The sequence below is a fragment of the Lagopus muta genome, chromosome 27 (genome assembly GCF_023343835.1).
Source record: "Lagopus muta isolate bLagMut1 chromosome 27, bLagMut1 primary, whole genome shotgun sequence".
Taxonomy (NCBI): domain Eukaryota; kingdom Metazoa; phylum Chordata; class Aves; order Galliformes; family Phasianidae; genus Lagopus; species Lagopus muta.
In genome coordinates, this window is record NC_064459.1 from 1,107,552 (window position 1) to 1,121,266 (window position 13,715).

A 13,715-nucleotide genomic window follows, 5' to 3' on the forward strand; every position below is an offset into this window, starting at 1 on the left:
ACTTACAGTGAGCAAAGGCATCCTAATCCTGATCCAGAAGGGAATAGTTACAGCATTCCTAAAAGAAACATCTTTGCAGCACTGCTGATACTTGGAGTTGCTTCCTTCTGGCATCGGGGTGATTAAGACAGACCTCTCAATTTCAAAAGCAGTATCTTAGAATCATAAAATCATTAAGATGATTATGACCAATAAGATCATCTAGTTCAATCATCCACCCACCACCAATATTGCCCACTAACCATGTCCCTCAGTGCCACATGGTTCTTGGACACCTCCAGGGATAATGACTCCATCACCTCCCTATACAGCCTTGAATTCATGAGTCTTGCTTGAATTAGTTAAAGTATACATAAGTATACATAAGTATAAATAAAGACAGGACAGGTAATATTTCTTGTTTGGGCATAGCGTGACAACTTAGTGGTAGCAATCATTTTAATATTCCTCTTGTTTCTTGTTTTGTTGCTTTAAGTACCTGCTTGTGTGGCCAAGCGGTGAATACGGCCACAGATGGATCAAGTGGTTGCCTCAAGTTACAGCAGTGAAGGTTCAGGTTGGATATTAGGAACAATTGGGAAAGAATGGTAATGCATTGGTACAAGCTGCCCAGGGAGGTGGTGGAATCACTGTTCATGGAGATGTTCATGAACCGTGGAGATCATAGAATCATAGAATCACAAGGTTGGAAATGACCTATAAGATCATCCAGTCCTCCTCATCACCATCGCCACCACAAGTACTAAACCATATCACGCAGCACGTCATCCAGATGCCTCTTGAACACTGCCAGGGACGGCGACTCCACCACCTCCCTGGGCAGCCATTGCAGTGCCTGACCACTCTCTGAGAGTAGTTCTTCCTTATGTCCAACCTAAACCTCCTCTGATACAACTTGCGGCCATTGCCCCAATGTGGCACTGAGGGATGTGGTCAGTGGCATAGTGAGGATGGGTTGGAGTTGGACTTAGGGATCCTAGAGGTCTTTTCTAACCTTAACGATTCTGTAATTTTGTGTTAAGTGGTGGTGGAAATGGTTGGCAATGGGAAGGAGCAGTGACTTGTTGAAGGAGAGCATCAAATAAGGTAACTTGCTGCAGCTGGCATCACAGATGAGGCTGTTGAGCCTTGATATTGATAAGCTCCCTCCTGCCTTGTGAATGTGAACAAACCAGGATGGGGAGGTTCAGCTGCCTCGCTACCCATTAATGCCTCATTTCACTCCATCAAAAATGAAGTTGACATAAACTGGTTTCCAAATGATTTGTAAGTATCGAGTTTAATGACTGAGTTAGAGCTTAGTAAATATTTGCAAATCGGCGTGTGGAATTAGCTTGTGTAATGCATGCAAGCAATGTAATTTTCAATTTACTTATCAATGTAAACAGTAATTTAAACCTGATCCTAATGCTGGTTTATGTAACTTTACGTTCTGGGAAGTGGAAAGATTGATGATTTGCACGCGTGCTTCTTCAGAATAAGGTCTGCTCTCAGGTATCAGAGGTTGGGGCTTAAGGTCAACCCTGCTGACTGGTGGGATCCTGGATGTGGGAATAACACATCACTGTGTTGCTTGGAAGCAGCTGGATTGAGGGACTGGACTGGGTTGTGCTTTACATTAAATCTGGGAAAGCCTGGGTTCTCTTCCTGCTCTGCTTTGATCTGTGTATGCCAACTGTTTGTACTTGATCTGTGCTGGGAACAGTTTACAATTCAGTACATAGGAAAGACAAGGAGCTCTTCTGGTTTGCATGCATAGTGCCTTACATAATTCACAGCAGTATTGCTTGGAGTCTTTAGGCGTTACTGTCATACAAATAACATTAGCCATTTTATTTTAATGCTTTGTTTTGCTATGCAGAACTCTGTTCTTTCAGAAATACTCTATCAGATTTCTGCATCCCAGTGGAAAAAGGCTTGACACGTTATTCCAAATATTTTTCCATTATATACCATGTGCTTTTTCTCAGAGAACAGAAAGAAATCTTTCACAAAGCAAATCTTTTTGTCGCTTTCTGCTTTTCTCCGTTATTGTTTAGCAGATCACAATCTTATGCATAATGTATATATAACTGAAATATTCAAGGTAGTTAACATTTACCATTGTTGCCAAGGGAAGTATTTCTCCTCCAAAGATACAACTTTAATATAAAAGAGTAATAGCTGATATTACAGTGTTCAGATACAAAAACTGATAATGGAGCCCTGTTGATATTTAATATCAGCTGGATTCAGTGAATCTTGTATTACGATGGTGTTTGAAGGTTGAATTTGTGGTTCTGTGATGAATAGCTAGAATAATTACATCCATATGAAATATGGTGCCCGAGAACTGTGTGTCATGAAAGTACACTTTTGATAGACTACTTTGCAATTTTAATGAAATTGAAGAAAGTTTGCATTTGGGGAAAATGGCTTAAATTTAACTTAACCTAGCAGAGAAGTTGAGTTTATCCAGAAGAACAGAAGGGTTTTTTACATAGCTGCTTAAATCAACATTCCCTCTCTGTGTCTCAGTGGAACTTTTCTTGGGAAAGCGAAAGCATTACTTCCATCAAAATCTGTTATTGCTTGGGTGCTGTAGTTTGAAGGTCGAGCACAATTTGGAGATAAGTGAGAAAAAAATTTCTTCACTAAACAAGTGGTAATGCATTGCAAAGGCTGCCCAGGGAGGTGGTGGAGTCACCATCCCTGAAGGTGTTCAAAAACTGTGGAGATGTGGCACTGAGGGACATAGTGGGCAGGATGGGACAGCTTGGGGTTGGACTTGGGATCCTCGAGGTCCTTTCCAACTTATAAGAGTCTGGGATTCTATACAAATTATCTCATGTTTTTCTGTACAATGCAGACATTGCTATGCTGCTTTTCCTCTTATTCCTTGCCAAGTTCCCCATCTTCCTTGAACTACAATGTGAAAGCGTCAGAATCTGATGGGAGGGTTCTCCTCAGTAAGGTGCTGGAACAGGCTGCCCGGAAAGGTTGTGGATGCCCCGTCCCAGGAGGTGTTCAAGGCCATATTGGATGGGACCCTGGGCAACCTGGTCTACTGTTAAATGGAGAGGTTGGTGGTGGGGGGATTGGAGATCCTTGAGGTCCATTCCAACCCAGGCCACTCTGTGATTCTGTGATCCTCAGTACTGGGTGGGTAGACTTCAACCATAGAGTTTATCATAGAGCTCCCGGTGAGATTCTTGGGCAAATAGGAGAATAAAGCCAGAGAATGGTGGAAAGAACCTTTTTTTTTGAGGTTTTCTGGTTAACAAGAGAGCTGCTTTTGAACAGCAAGGGCATTGAGACATCCTTCTACCTTTAAGGAAAGGAGAGCTGGGGGATGACAGCCCATCTCAGGATCAACTGCTGCAGGAAGGCACTTATAGGCAAACATCAATGCAGCATCTGTGAAGCACAGTGAGGTGGGGAGGAGGAAAGGGGCTGGCACCATGGGAATAAGCAGCTGTTCCTTTCTGTGCTCCCTTTGCAGTCATTGCTTAGCATAAGTGAGCAGAGCAGTGGTACAGAGGGGATGAGGGGCAAAGAGGGGGTACAGGGAGCTGAGCAGCAGTTGCTGGGGTTGCTGTGAAGGAAACGGATCTGAGAGCAACAGGACAGTGGCAGGAGATGGCTTGCAGGCTGCCAGCAGGCACGGCGTCGAAGGCTGAAGCTCTTGCCACAGGCTTTGCAGCAGTTTTCTGAAAGCACCCTGGAAATCTGCTCTGCCACATGCTTTTCTGCTTGTCTCATCCAAGAAAACACCCTTTTTGTGAGCCATATATTTTTCCCATTTCAAAACAGCCAAAGATGTTTCCCTTTTTGCTATTTCATCAAAGCTAGGAGAGGTCGTTTGTCGTCTTCTTCAGACGTGCAGCCATTCCTTGATCTTCAAATTCTTCCCCTCCAGTTGCTGCATATAAAGTTGTACAAGAGAGATTCTCAGCACAGAGCAGAGCAGTGAGTTGCTCCCTGTTGCTGTTTGATCAGCAAGTCTCCATCTATTTCTCCATAGCACTGGGGCAACAAGTGGTTGAGCCTTTGTAGCTTGAACACCTTCTGCCCACAGACACTGAGTTTACTTGGAGCATCGAAATGCCTCTCTGCAAACCCATAGCCAGCCCCATGTCCAGCCATGAAATAAAACTGAAAATGGTCCAGCATCCTCCAAAGCAGCCTCTGCTGAGACCTTGGGAGAGCAAGCTCATGCTGTCATTATCACGGCTGAGATTTACATCCCAGATCAGTTAAAACCACCACATTGCTTTGGAGCAAAGACAGAAAACTCAACAAGATTACTATGCGAATATTATCCCAACTGACTGAAAATCACAAATCTCATCTCAAAAATCTTTGCAGAACTCCCTACCTCTTAGGTGAAGCTCCTGTTGCTTAAATTTCTGCTGTATTTTGAAAACCTAGAGTGACTTCTAAGCTACATAGGTGGGCTTGGAAAGACTCCTGCTTTTTTTCATGAGGATCTATACCAGTGTCTGCAGGTACAGATGGTCATTTACCAGGAGGCAAAGGGTCATATGCTGTGTCCAGTTGGTGCTCTCTGCAAGATGCACTGAATTTGTGTAATGGAGTAGCAGGTACACAACATAAATCTGTATATGTGCATACATATGGAAAGAATTCAGTAATAACAGCAGAGGATGAGCTCGTATCTCAGAATATCATCACTTTTTCCATTGGGAGAGCCAGGCGTTGTTTCTGGTTTCGCTGAAGCACATTTTTGTCTGCGTGGCGCTGAAGGAGGTGACAGATTCTTTAATCAAAGGGGCGGCTGCTCATGTCTCCATCCAGTAGAAGGTTTGAGGATTCTTCAGCACTTCTTAAGAGGGAAAACCTTGGAGTTTTCTCCCACTGTTAACTGTATTGGCGAGAGGGGAATAAGAAATGAACTATCCGAGATTTGTCAATTGTAAAATGCTATTAAGCTGCTCCAGTTTAATTTTGGTTAAGAGCCGTTTCATTATTAATGCAGAGAGGAAGTCATCTCTAATGACCCTTGGGACCTGCCAAAGTGCTTTAAGATCAGTTTGGGCAGTCAGAGATGTGTGAGTAATAACGCGTCTGCTCTGTGAAGGGCCTTTGCCCATCCTTGGCAAGGGGAGCTGGCAGGGTGGGCTCTGCCATGCCGTTTGCTGATCCCAACCAGTGCCTTCCAGAGCTTCTTCCATTTAATCCTTTCCTTGTTGCTCTTCTGATTACATTTTGCACAGAAACCTCAAAAGTTAAACCACCAGAAGATGTGATATGACATAATCGATACAGTAAGTTTTCAAGCTTGCCAAGACTTTGAATTTTATTTTATTTTTTAAAGTGTCTTGCTATCTGTCAGCATGTGCTAATTGAGCCTACATACCCATATGGCATCTGCTCTCCAGAGTAAAATGTTTGAGTAGTCCTATAGGGCACAGGAAATAATGGTCGATATGTAGAGAAGCATTTGCCTGTGGATGTTGTGTTCTTGTAGAACAACTTTGGATCAGTATTTGCAACGCACCTGAATTCAACCAGAGCTTGAGTTGTGCTTTTGGTGTTAGTGCTGGAGTGTAGCAGAGCCCTGGGTGCTGATATTGGATGCACTGTATTTGGTACCTAGAATCACAGAATCATTAAGGTTGGAAAAGACCTCTAGGATCCCCAAGTCCAACCCCAACCCGTCCTACCATGCCCACTGACCACATCCCTCAGTGCCACATCTCCACAGTTCTTGAACATGTCCGGGGACAGTGACCCCCACCACCTCCCTGGCAGCTTGTACCAATGCATTACCACTAGTTTAGAGAAGAAATTGTTCCTATTATCCAATCTAAACCTCCCTTGGTGCAACTTAGGGTCATCCCCTGTCGTCTTATTGCTGTTGCTTGGGAGCAGAGGCTAACCCATTTCTCGCTGCAACCTCCTTACAGACAGTTGTAGAGAGATGTGAGGCCTCCCCTGAGCCTCCTCCAGATAAACCATCCTGGTTCCCTCAGATGCTCCCCATAAGACTTGTGCTCCAGACCCTTCACAGCTCCATTGCCCTTCTCTGGACACACTCCCGTCTCTCAATGTCTTTCTTGTAGTGAGGGGCCCAACACTGAACAGTGCTAGAGATGTGGCATTGCCAGTGCCAGTATAGAGGGATGGTCACCTTCTGCTCCTGCTGACTGCACTGTTGCTGATACAAGCCAGGATACCATTGGCCTTCTTGGCCACCTGGGCACACTGCTGGCTCGTGTTCAGCCAACCATTGACCAACACCCTCAGATCCTTTTCCTCCACACAGCCTTCCAGCCACTCTTTCCCAAGCCTGTGGCAATGCCTGGGGTTGTTGTGACCAAAGGACCCAGCGCTTAGTCTTGTTAAACTTCATACAATTGGCCTCAGCCGTCAATCATCCTGACCAGATCCTTCTGTAGGGCCTTCCTACCTTCAGGCAGATTGACACTTCCCCAAAGCGTGGTATTGTATGAAAATTTACTCAGGATGCATTCAGTCATTTGGAAGGCCTTGGTTCTAGGGGTGTAACATGACAGCAGGTGGAACACAAGTGGATGCCCAATGGAGACATGACAGCACCTCTGTTAAACATAAGGAATAGTAGTGGGACCTCAGCCTTTGTCCCTGAGTGATGGGAATGCTCCTCCAGTAGCGTGGGACCAGATGCATCTGCTTCAGCTGACTTAAGAAGACTGGGATTTCACCTTCACAACCATCTGTATGCGTGCTGCTTGAGTTTCACTGCAACCCTTGAAGTGGAGTGCAGGTGCTTTCTGGGTCCCGTGCTGGCTGTCTGCAGGGGAATGAGTTTCACCCTTGGAATTAATGAAGCATCTGTCACTGTGGGGAGGGTAGCTGCTCTCTCACATTCACAGATGGATAAACAGAAGGAGAATGGGTTGCCTCAAGCCACGCACTGAGAGGAAGCATTAAAAATAAAATAAAATAAGTCTGCTTTCTTAAGGAAACAAGACACACACGATGTGTGGAACTGAAGGTTGCTTGTGAACCCAGTGACCAGATTGAGATAACACAAGAATCCTGAAAGGTACTAAAATCCCACAAATTCATGAAAACAGGTGGTACAGGGCAGAAGGGTAGCTCAGGGCAGGCATTCATTCCTTTAGGAATCGGTGGTGTGGACACAAAGCTGCTCAGCATGTCCATGCTGTTGGAGCAGCACACTTTGTGTTGCCCTGCACAAGTTATTCTCTCCCCCTTTGCCCATCTGAGTAGCAGAGGGGTTTGCTAAAGCCCTTTGGCTCCTTCCCCAGCCTGCTTTCTCCTGCAGATATAAGGAGTCTTATATTGCGTGCCTTTGCCATGGTTCAATTCATATACATTCTCCCCAGAAGTCGATCTGATTTTGAGCATTTCCTGCCTCCCTGCCCAGCATTCCAGCTTGTTGTTGCACCCAGCAAAGCCTCACCCAGCCAGGAAACCACTGTGGGGTTAATTGAGTCAGCAGGGACCCGTGCTGTGTCTGCAGGGGGTAAAGCATGCTGCAGGATTGTTTTCCAACCACATAATGAGTAGGCTTGTTTGAGGCTGTCAATTAAAGCATTCCACTGGGCAATCTGGAGCAGCCTTGGGTGCACGACTGCCTGTCTCTGCTTGGGCAGGAGGTGCTGTAGGGGTGCTCCCAGTGACTGAGTGAACCATGCATTGCTGTTTGCATCGCTGCCTTGTTGCTGCTGGAAGCCAAGTTGAGTTTCATCTCTGAAATCGGTGTTTTGCACTTCTGGACTGCTATGGCTTTCACTGGGGTAAATCCCCAAGGCAGGGAAGCTCTGGTGTCAAAGTGAGATGTGAATGATGGGACCGAGGGGAAAACTGGACTGATGGATCCTTTGTGCAGGGAGAGCTCTGATCCTGCAGAGGCTGCAAGCATGAGAGCTGCCACTGCAGTCAGAAAGTGATTCTCATTCGAGCTGACATTTACTGCCTTAGGCTTGTTGTGTGTATCCTTGAGTGCAAAACAGAGGGACTGAACGCTGCTTATCTCTTCTGTAGCATTTGCTATACCTGAGAGGGCATTTCCAGATGTGGCACAGCCACACTTTGTGGGATCCGGGCAGCTGAAGTTCAGAGAGGATAGGAAAATAAAAAAAATAAGCCTAATCCCTGGAAACTTTGCTTTCCTCTACGAAGTTTATTTAGGAAAGAAAATGAGCAGGACCAGATGTGTGTGGGTGCAGGGAGGAGATGCTGTAGGACTGCAGAACTGATGGCAAACAGAGAGTGGGCCTAATCAGATTAACTTGGATACCTCTGTGCACACGTAGGCGTCTGCTTGCACATAGAGCTTCTCAGTGCTACTTTGAAAATATCCCAGGATTTTGGGTAGAAGCATCCTCAACTGCCTTCAGCGTGTTGCAGAAAGTTCACCAGACTCCAATCAAATGCAGTGAGCTTCAGTTAGGGCACGTCTGGGTTACACAAGAGGCTGAAAGCCAGGAATTGCAGCAGAGCTGCTGCTCCGTGTAGGTGTCACTTGGTAGACAGTATTCTTCAGGTGGAGTGAGTGTGCTAAACTGGGTGCTAATGTGGAACCGAGGCCTCAGCCGGGCTATAAATTACCATCCTGCAAAGCAGTTTCAGACTGTACTGTGTTCTCACTTGTGGTATATTTGCTGGGTCCTGGAGGTGTGATGCCTGGGATTCCTTGTGCTCTTCTCTGCTTCTTTTCCTGGGTTTGGAGAGGGGTATTTCTCTGTCTTCTGTGCACATGTAGGCTGCACATCTCACACGGTAACACCCCAGAGAGTCGTTTCCTTAGGAAAAGCTGCTGGTTGCAGCATGTTTATCTTTGAAACACACAGCTTTTGGGGGAAGCATATTGTTTATGGCTTAGAAACTTTACTCTAGATGGAATTTACAGCCCTGTGTGGGAGGCTGGGGAACAGAGCACTGCCATTAGGGGATTCCTGGGGCTGTAAAAGAGCTGGGTACCCCGTTCTGCTCTGCTGATTTCCCATATCCCAAAGAAGCATTCTGTGCATCAAACTGTCAAACTAGGCACTGATTTCTTCCATTTAATCTCATTCTGTATTGCATATAGTTGACGTACAAAGGTGGATCCTGCAAGTTTAGGAAAGGATCATTCTGTTGGGTAGGAGTGATTCAGCTCCATGCTCCTGATTCCCATCAGGTAGAGGAGAACTTGAACTCAAATCTCCCATCATTTTGCATGGCTTCTCTGACGACCAAGAGGTGGCTTTCTCTGAGTTGGTTTGTTGTTTGTGTTTTCTAATAGACCTTTCATAAGGTCTTGTTTTCATAGCACTGCAGAGGAAAACAAGTTCCAATCCATGACTTGGTTCAGGAAATGCAGCTGTTGTTTTTTTTCCCAGCCAGCCCATAGGGAAGACATTCAGCACCCCGAAGAGCTGACCTGACATCCTCACTGCTGGAAAGGCAGACGAACAGTTTAAGTGACAGCTTTGTTTTGCATTTTAGCATCTCTCTAAGGATGACTGACTATCCTAGGGAGAAAATGTTGCTTTATTTGAAGCCTTCTTGTGTGTGGTTACAGGTAGGGGAAAGATGATATCTGAGCTCACTCCAAAGGCATGCCCTTGGTAGGAAAAATAGTTGTTCCAGTCGGTAATCATACATGCTGTTTTCTCTAGTTGATGTATTAGGTTACCTCAAGTATTTTAAGCAGTAAGACAATTTGTTTTCGAGGAGTCTTGTTATTTGTTTTGGCATGCTCCACTGTGCTAGGGAACAACTGCATTTGCAGTTGGACTGGAAAATCTCAGAAGGGCAATAGTAACAATAAATGGTCATGGACAGGCTAGGAAAAACAGCCACTTCAGGCAGCTTTTCTAATGCAGCTCTTTCTGGGACAATGTGTCTTGCCACAGCACTAGAACAGTCCTATTAGACCCTTTAGTTGTGTCCCATCTCTAATTATAGAGTAATAGAACAGCTTGCTTTGGAAGGGGCTCTAAAGATCATCTAGTTCCCAATTGCATTGAGAAAATTGTGTTGAATGATAGGGGCGCCAAAAATATACTTAAATTGTTACTACTGCTTTACAATTGCACAGATCCCTTGGTTAACTGGTGACTGTTCTGTTTCAGTACAGTGCAGAGGTGTTGTAGTCCCTGGCCATCCCTGTGCTGCCTGCTGACTCACATTGCTACTCGGTGCTGAACAGCAGTTGCTCAGGATCTGATCTGGGAGGTGACGAGATGCCCCTGCTCATTGAACAGAGCTTAAGACTGAATTCTTAAAATCTGACTTTAATCCAGTGCCACACAGTGAGAGCAGTGGTACACTTTTAAGCTAGTGAGCTGCAAGTTGATTACAGTGTCAGCTGGAGTGTGTTTGCTGCCTGTTGATGTTGTATCTTGTCAGTTTGGTGGAGCCAGAAGAGGGAAGCAAGGCTCAATGATTTGTTGCTTTCTCTGCTGGCTGGTGAGTGACATCAGTGCAGTGTGGGACTCTTTAAACACTTGCTGAACTTTACAGCCTAGTGTTGAGGGAGAGGTGCAATCAGGATTTGGGTATCTGGTGTACAGGGCACCATCTGGTTATGGGCACGTTCCCATCCGGTTTGTTTCTTGTTTTGACAAGAAGATTTGTTTCTGGCTCTGAGCGAGCAGCTCTATTGGGACAGTTTTTCATTTCTTGCAGTCTTTCTCCAAATGCTCTTTGTAGCCTTTATGGGTAGAAGTTGCCAACGAACAAGCAGGGGAAATTTTGTTTGAAGGCTTATGAAAATGACCAGAGTTATGGAATCAGTAGAAGTGATGAACCTTGCCACAACAGCTCTTCATAGTATTTATTAAAAAAATCGTTAAAAATTAACCTTCATACCAAGAATCTGACCCACTAGCCACTGAAACCAGCAGATTTTCTTGCTGAGTTTAATAGAGGTTGGGTTAGGATCCAAATACATAGGTTAAGCTTAGGAATTTATGATTTGTAGGTGGAACAGATGGAGCTGGGGAGCCAGAGGTTTTAAAGCATATCAGTACATAAATGAAGGCATTAATAACATTTATGTGTTGAATTCCTTTTCCTAAAGGTCAGTGAGTTTGAAAAAAACCTTAAGAAATATGGCAAGATCTTTGTTTAGTAATGTGCTGTTAGCTTGCATCCCTGGTTGAAGGAACATAGCATGTAGTCCTTGGGGCCGGGAAGGAGAATACGTCCAGCAGACCATGGACAAAACCAACATCTGCATCCAACACAAAATCAGTAGCCAGTTTTAATGAACAGCAACAGAAAGGAGTTTTTCACTCCATTTGCTTCTGACATTCATGTAGAGGTGAGGATCCCCACCATGATGGACTCTTCCAAAGGAAAGGGTAAATACAATGGCTCAGCTCTGGAGCTTGGGATGGATTTTGTGGCTCAAACTAATCACTCGTGTCTAAGATTAGAATAGAGTTCAAAGTTAGGCTCTAAAAACTCAAAGGGAAACTGAGAACAAATGATTTCCCTTTCCTTCTGAGACTCGCATCGTCACCTTCATCCACTGTGTGCTCTCCAGCTGCTGTGATAGGTTTATTTTACAGCAAGCATCCTTCAAATCCCAGTGCACAGAAAACCAACTTGTGAGGCAGCAGCAGATGCCTTGATGTTACTAGCATCTGCTGAAGGCAGGGTGGGGAAGAGGAGTTGGGTAGAACATGTGTGATGTGGGTGCTCCCAGGCTTAGCCAGCCCTGCTGAGCATATGGAGAGCTCAAATAGCTTTTCTGTAGCACTCAGCAGAGTTCATGTTTGTCCAGATAAATGCAATGATTCTCCATTTTAAAACAATATATTCCCCCCACCCCCATGTTAACAGGTCTAGATGGAAGAACAGTGAGCAGATTTGAAGTTGGTTTTCATTAGTGGGAAGAAAAAAACAGAAACACTTGGCATTGTGTGCTATGGGAGAAGAATGGGAATCTGTTTTGAAAGCATTATAGGAAATCTCGAAGTAAAGATGCCAAATTTCTAAAATATATTGATTTCTAGGACTCAAGTGAGGGCTAGAAGTTCATAAATCTGGGGGCGGGTGCCCATTTCTCCTTTGAGCTTCCCCCTGGCTTATCTCTTATCCTAAAATCTCTACTTAGGGACTGGCAAATATTTGCTCAAGACATTTGGGAGGAAACTCGCCTCAATATGTATTACTTTTCTACATTGTTCAGTGTGCTTTTTTAAGCTATTTGGCTGTATATTCGGGTTTGGAAAGTCTGCTGTATAACCCCCTTATATATATAACATCATAAGTGATGAAGATGGAAACCTCTGAAATAGAAAGTGGAAGCAAGTTGGTGAGATTGGTCTCCAAAATGATGTCTGAAGTCAGAAAGATATGAATCAGCAGCAGAACAGTGTGAGTGCAGAGATGTAACACGCACCTCTTTGTGTTTTTTGTGTAGCTTTAGAAGAGGCATGCAGCTGCTTTGGATCCAATTTGCTTTTTATTTTCATGTCAGACAGTATATTTTGAGATTTCTTAACACTGTTTTTACGTTATGATAAAAATTATTCGAATAATGGACTTTGATGATCTTAAAGCATCAAAACCAGTCATTTTTCATTTTTGTTTTATTCAGCCTCCCCAGTCTGTTGGGGGAATCCTGAAATCAGCATCACCTTCACCACTGGATTCTGTTGCTTAGTTTGGTTGTTGGATCTCACTTCCTTATGCCTTCTGCACCTGAAAGGGATGAAGGTAAATTTTGCTGTAGTCTTCCAAAACGAACTCCACAATCCTTTTGAAAAAGTAAAAACTCCCATCCGTCCCCTATGGAGGTTCAGTAGGAGACCCTCACAGCATTCCCACCTAATTGGAGTTGTCACTTCAGCCTTTTGCTGTGCTCAGGGCAGAACTCACCTCTGTGCGTACTGAAGACATCTGAGTGCTGACCCACACTGGGCTCCAAACACCCCATCTCAATCATCTGCTAATTGGCAATCCTATTAGTATTCTGGGCAGAGAAGAAATGAAATGTCACAGGGAACGGCCCTGGGGATGAGTGCCTGCAGCACAGGCATGTGGGGAGAAGTGGCTGCACCGCCTCCGTATCTCTGCTGTGAGTACAGGAGACTGATTTCTTTGTGCTCTGCTCTACAGCTGTCAGTCTGGGATGCAGCAGCGACACCAGATTCACTAATTTGAAAAGACAGCGCACACTGAAAGCCAATGCTCTGGAATGGCACCAGCTTGAAGTCAATTTTTGTTTTCCAGTGGAACTAACAAATAAAGTCCTTGGCTTCCCCAAAACGCACAAAGCATTTTATTGGGAACCTTCTCTACTTTTTCTCTGCTTCTCCGCTCTTACTTAAAAAACCAAAAACGTTTGAAAATATTTCTGCTTTGTTCTGTTTCCATAGGAAGTGTCGGGAGGGGTGTGCAAGGAAATCGACAGCAGTTGCTACGTAGGGCTTTGTGCTCATACCTTGAGAACCGCAGTGTGTGGGGTCCAAAATGCAGCTGTGTCTGTGGCTGACAGGCTGCTTGCTTGCTGGGTTGTTGCTGTGGGGGGGCCATGCTTTTCCCCAGAGCCATAGGGGAGGCTTTTCAAGCTCCAGTGAAGCTCCCAGCAAGGGCTGGTGAGCCTCCTTTCATTCGTTGTATGTAAAAGTGAAGACCGCGACCCTTCCATAAGGTGACAGTTGAAGTAATTGCAAACAAGGCTGTGTTAGCTCTGTATTACTGCTGCCCTGCTTCTAGACCAAACATCTACCTTACTTTATGAGTTTATCACTGGTTCTGCTGTG

General features: G+C 44.8%; 1 long non-coding RNA gene across 1 annotated transcript; it reads left to right on the forward strand.

The window, feature by feature from the left end:
- Positions 1 to 1,182: 1,182 nt before the first annotated feature.
- Positions 1,183 to 13,175, forward strand: LOC125685345 (uncharacterized). The gene is made up of 3 exons (XR_007373430.1): positions 1,183 to 1,266; positions 12,548 to 12,666; positions 13,069 to 13,175. It is a non-coding gene; the product is annotated as an uncharacterized LOC125685345 (long non-coding RNA).
- The last annotated feature ends 540 nt before the right edge of the window (positions 13,176 to 13,715 follow it).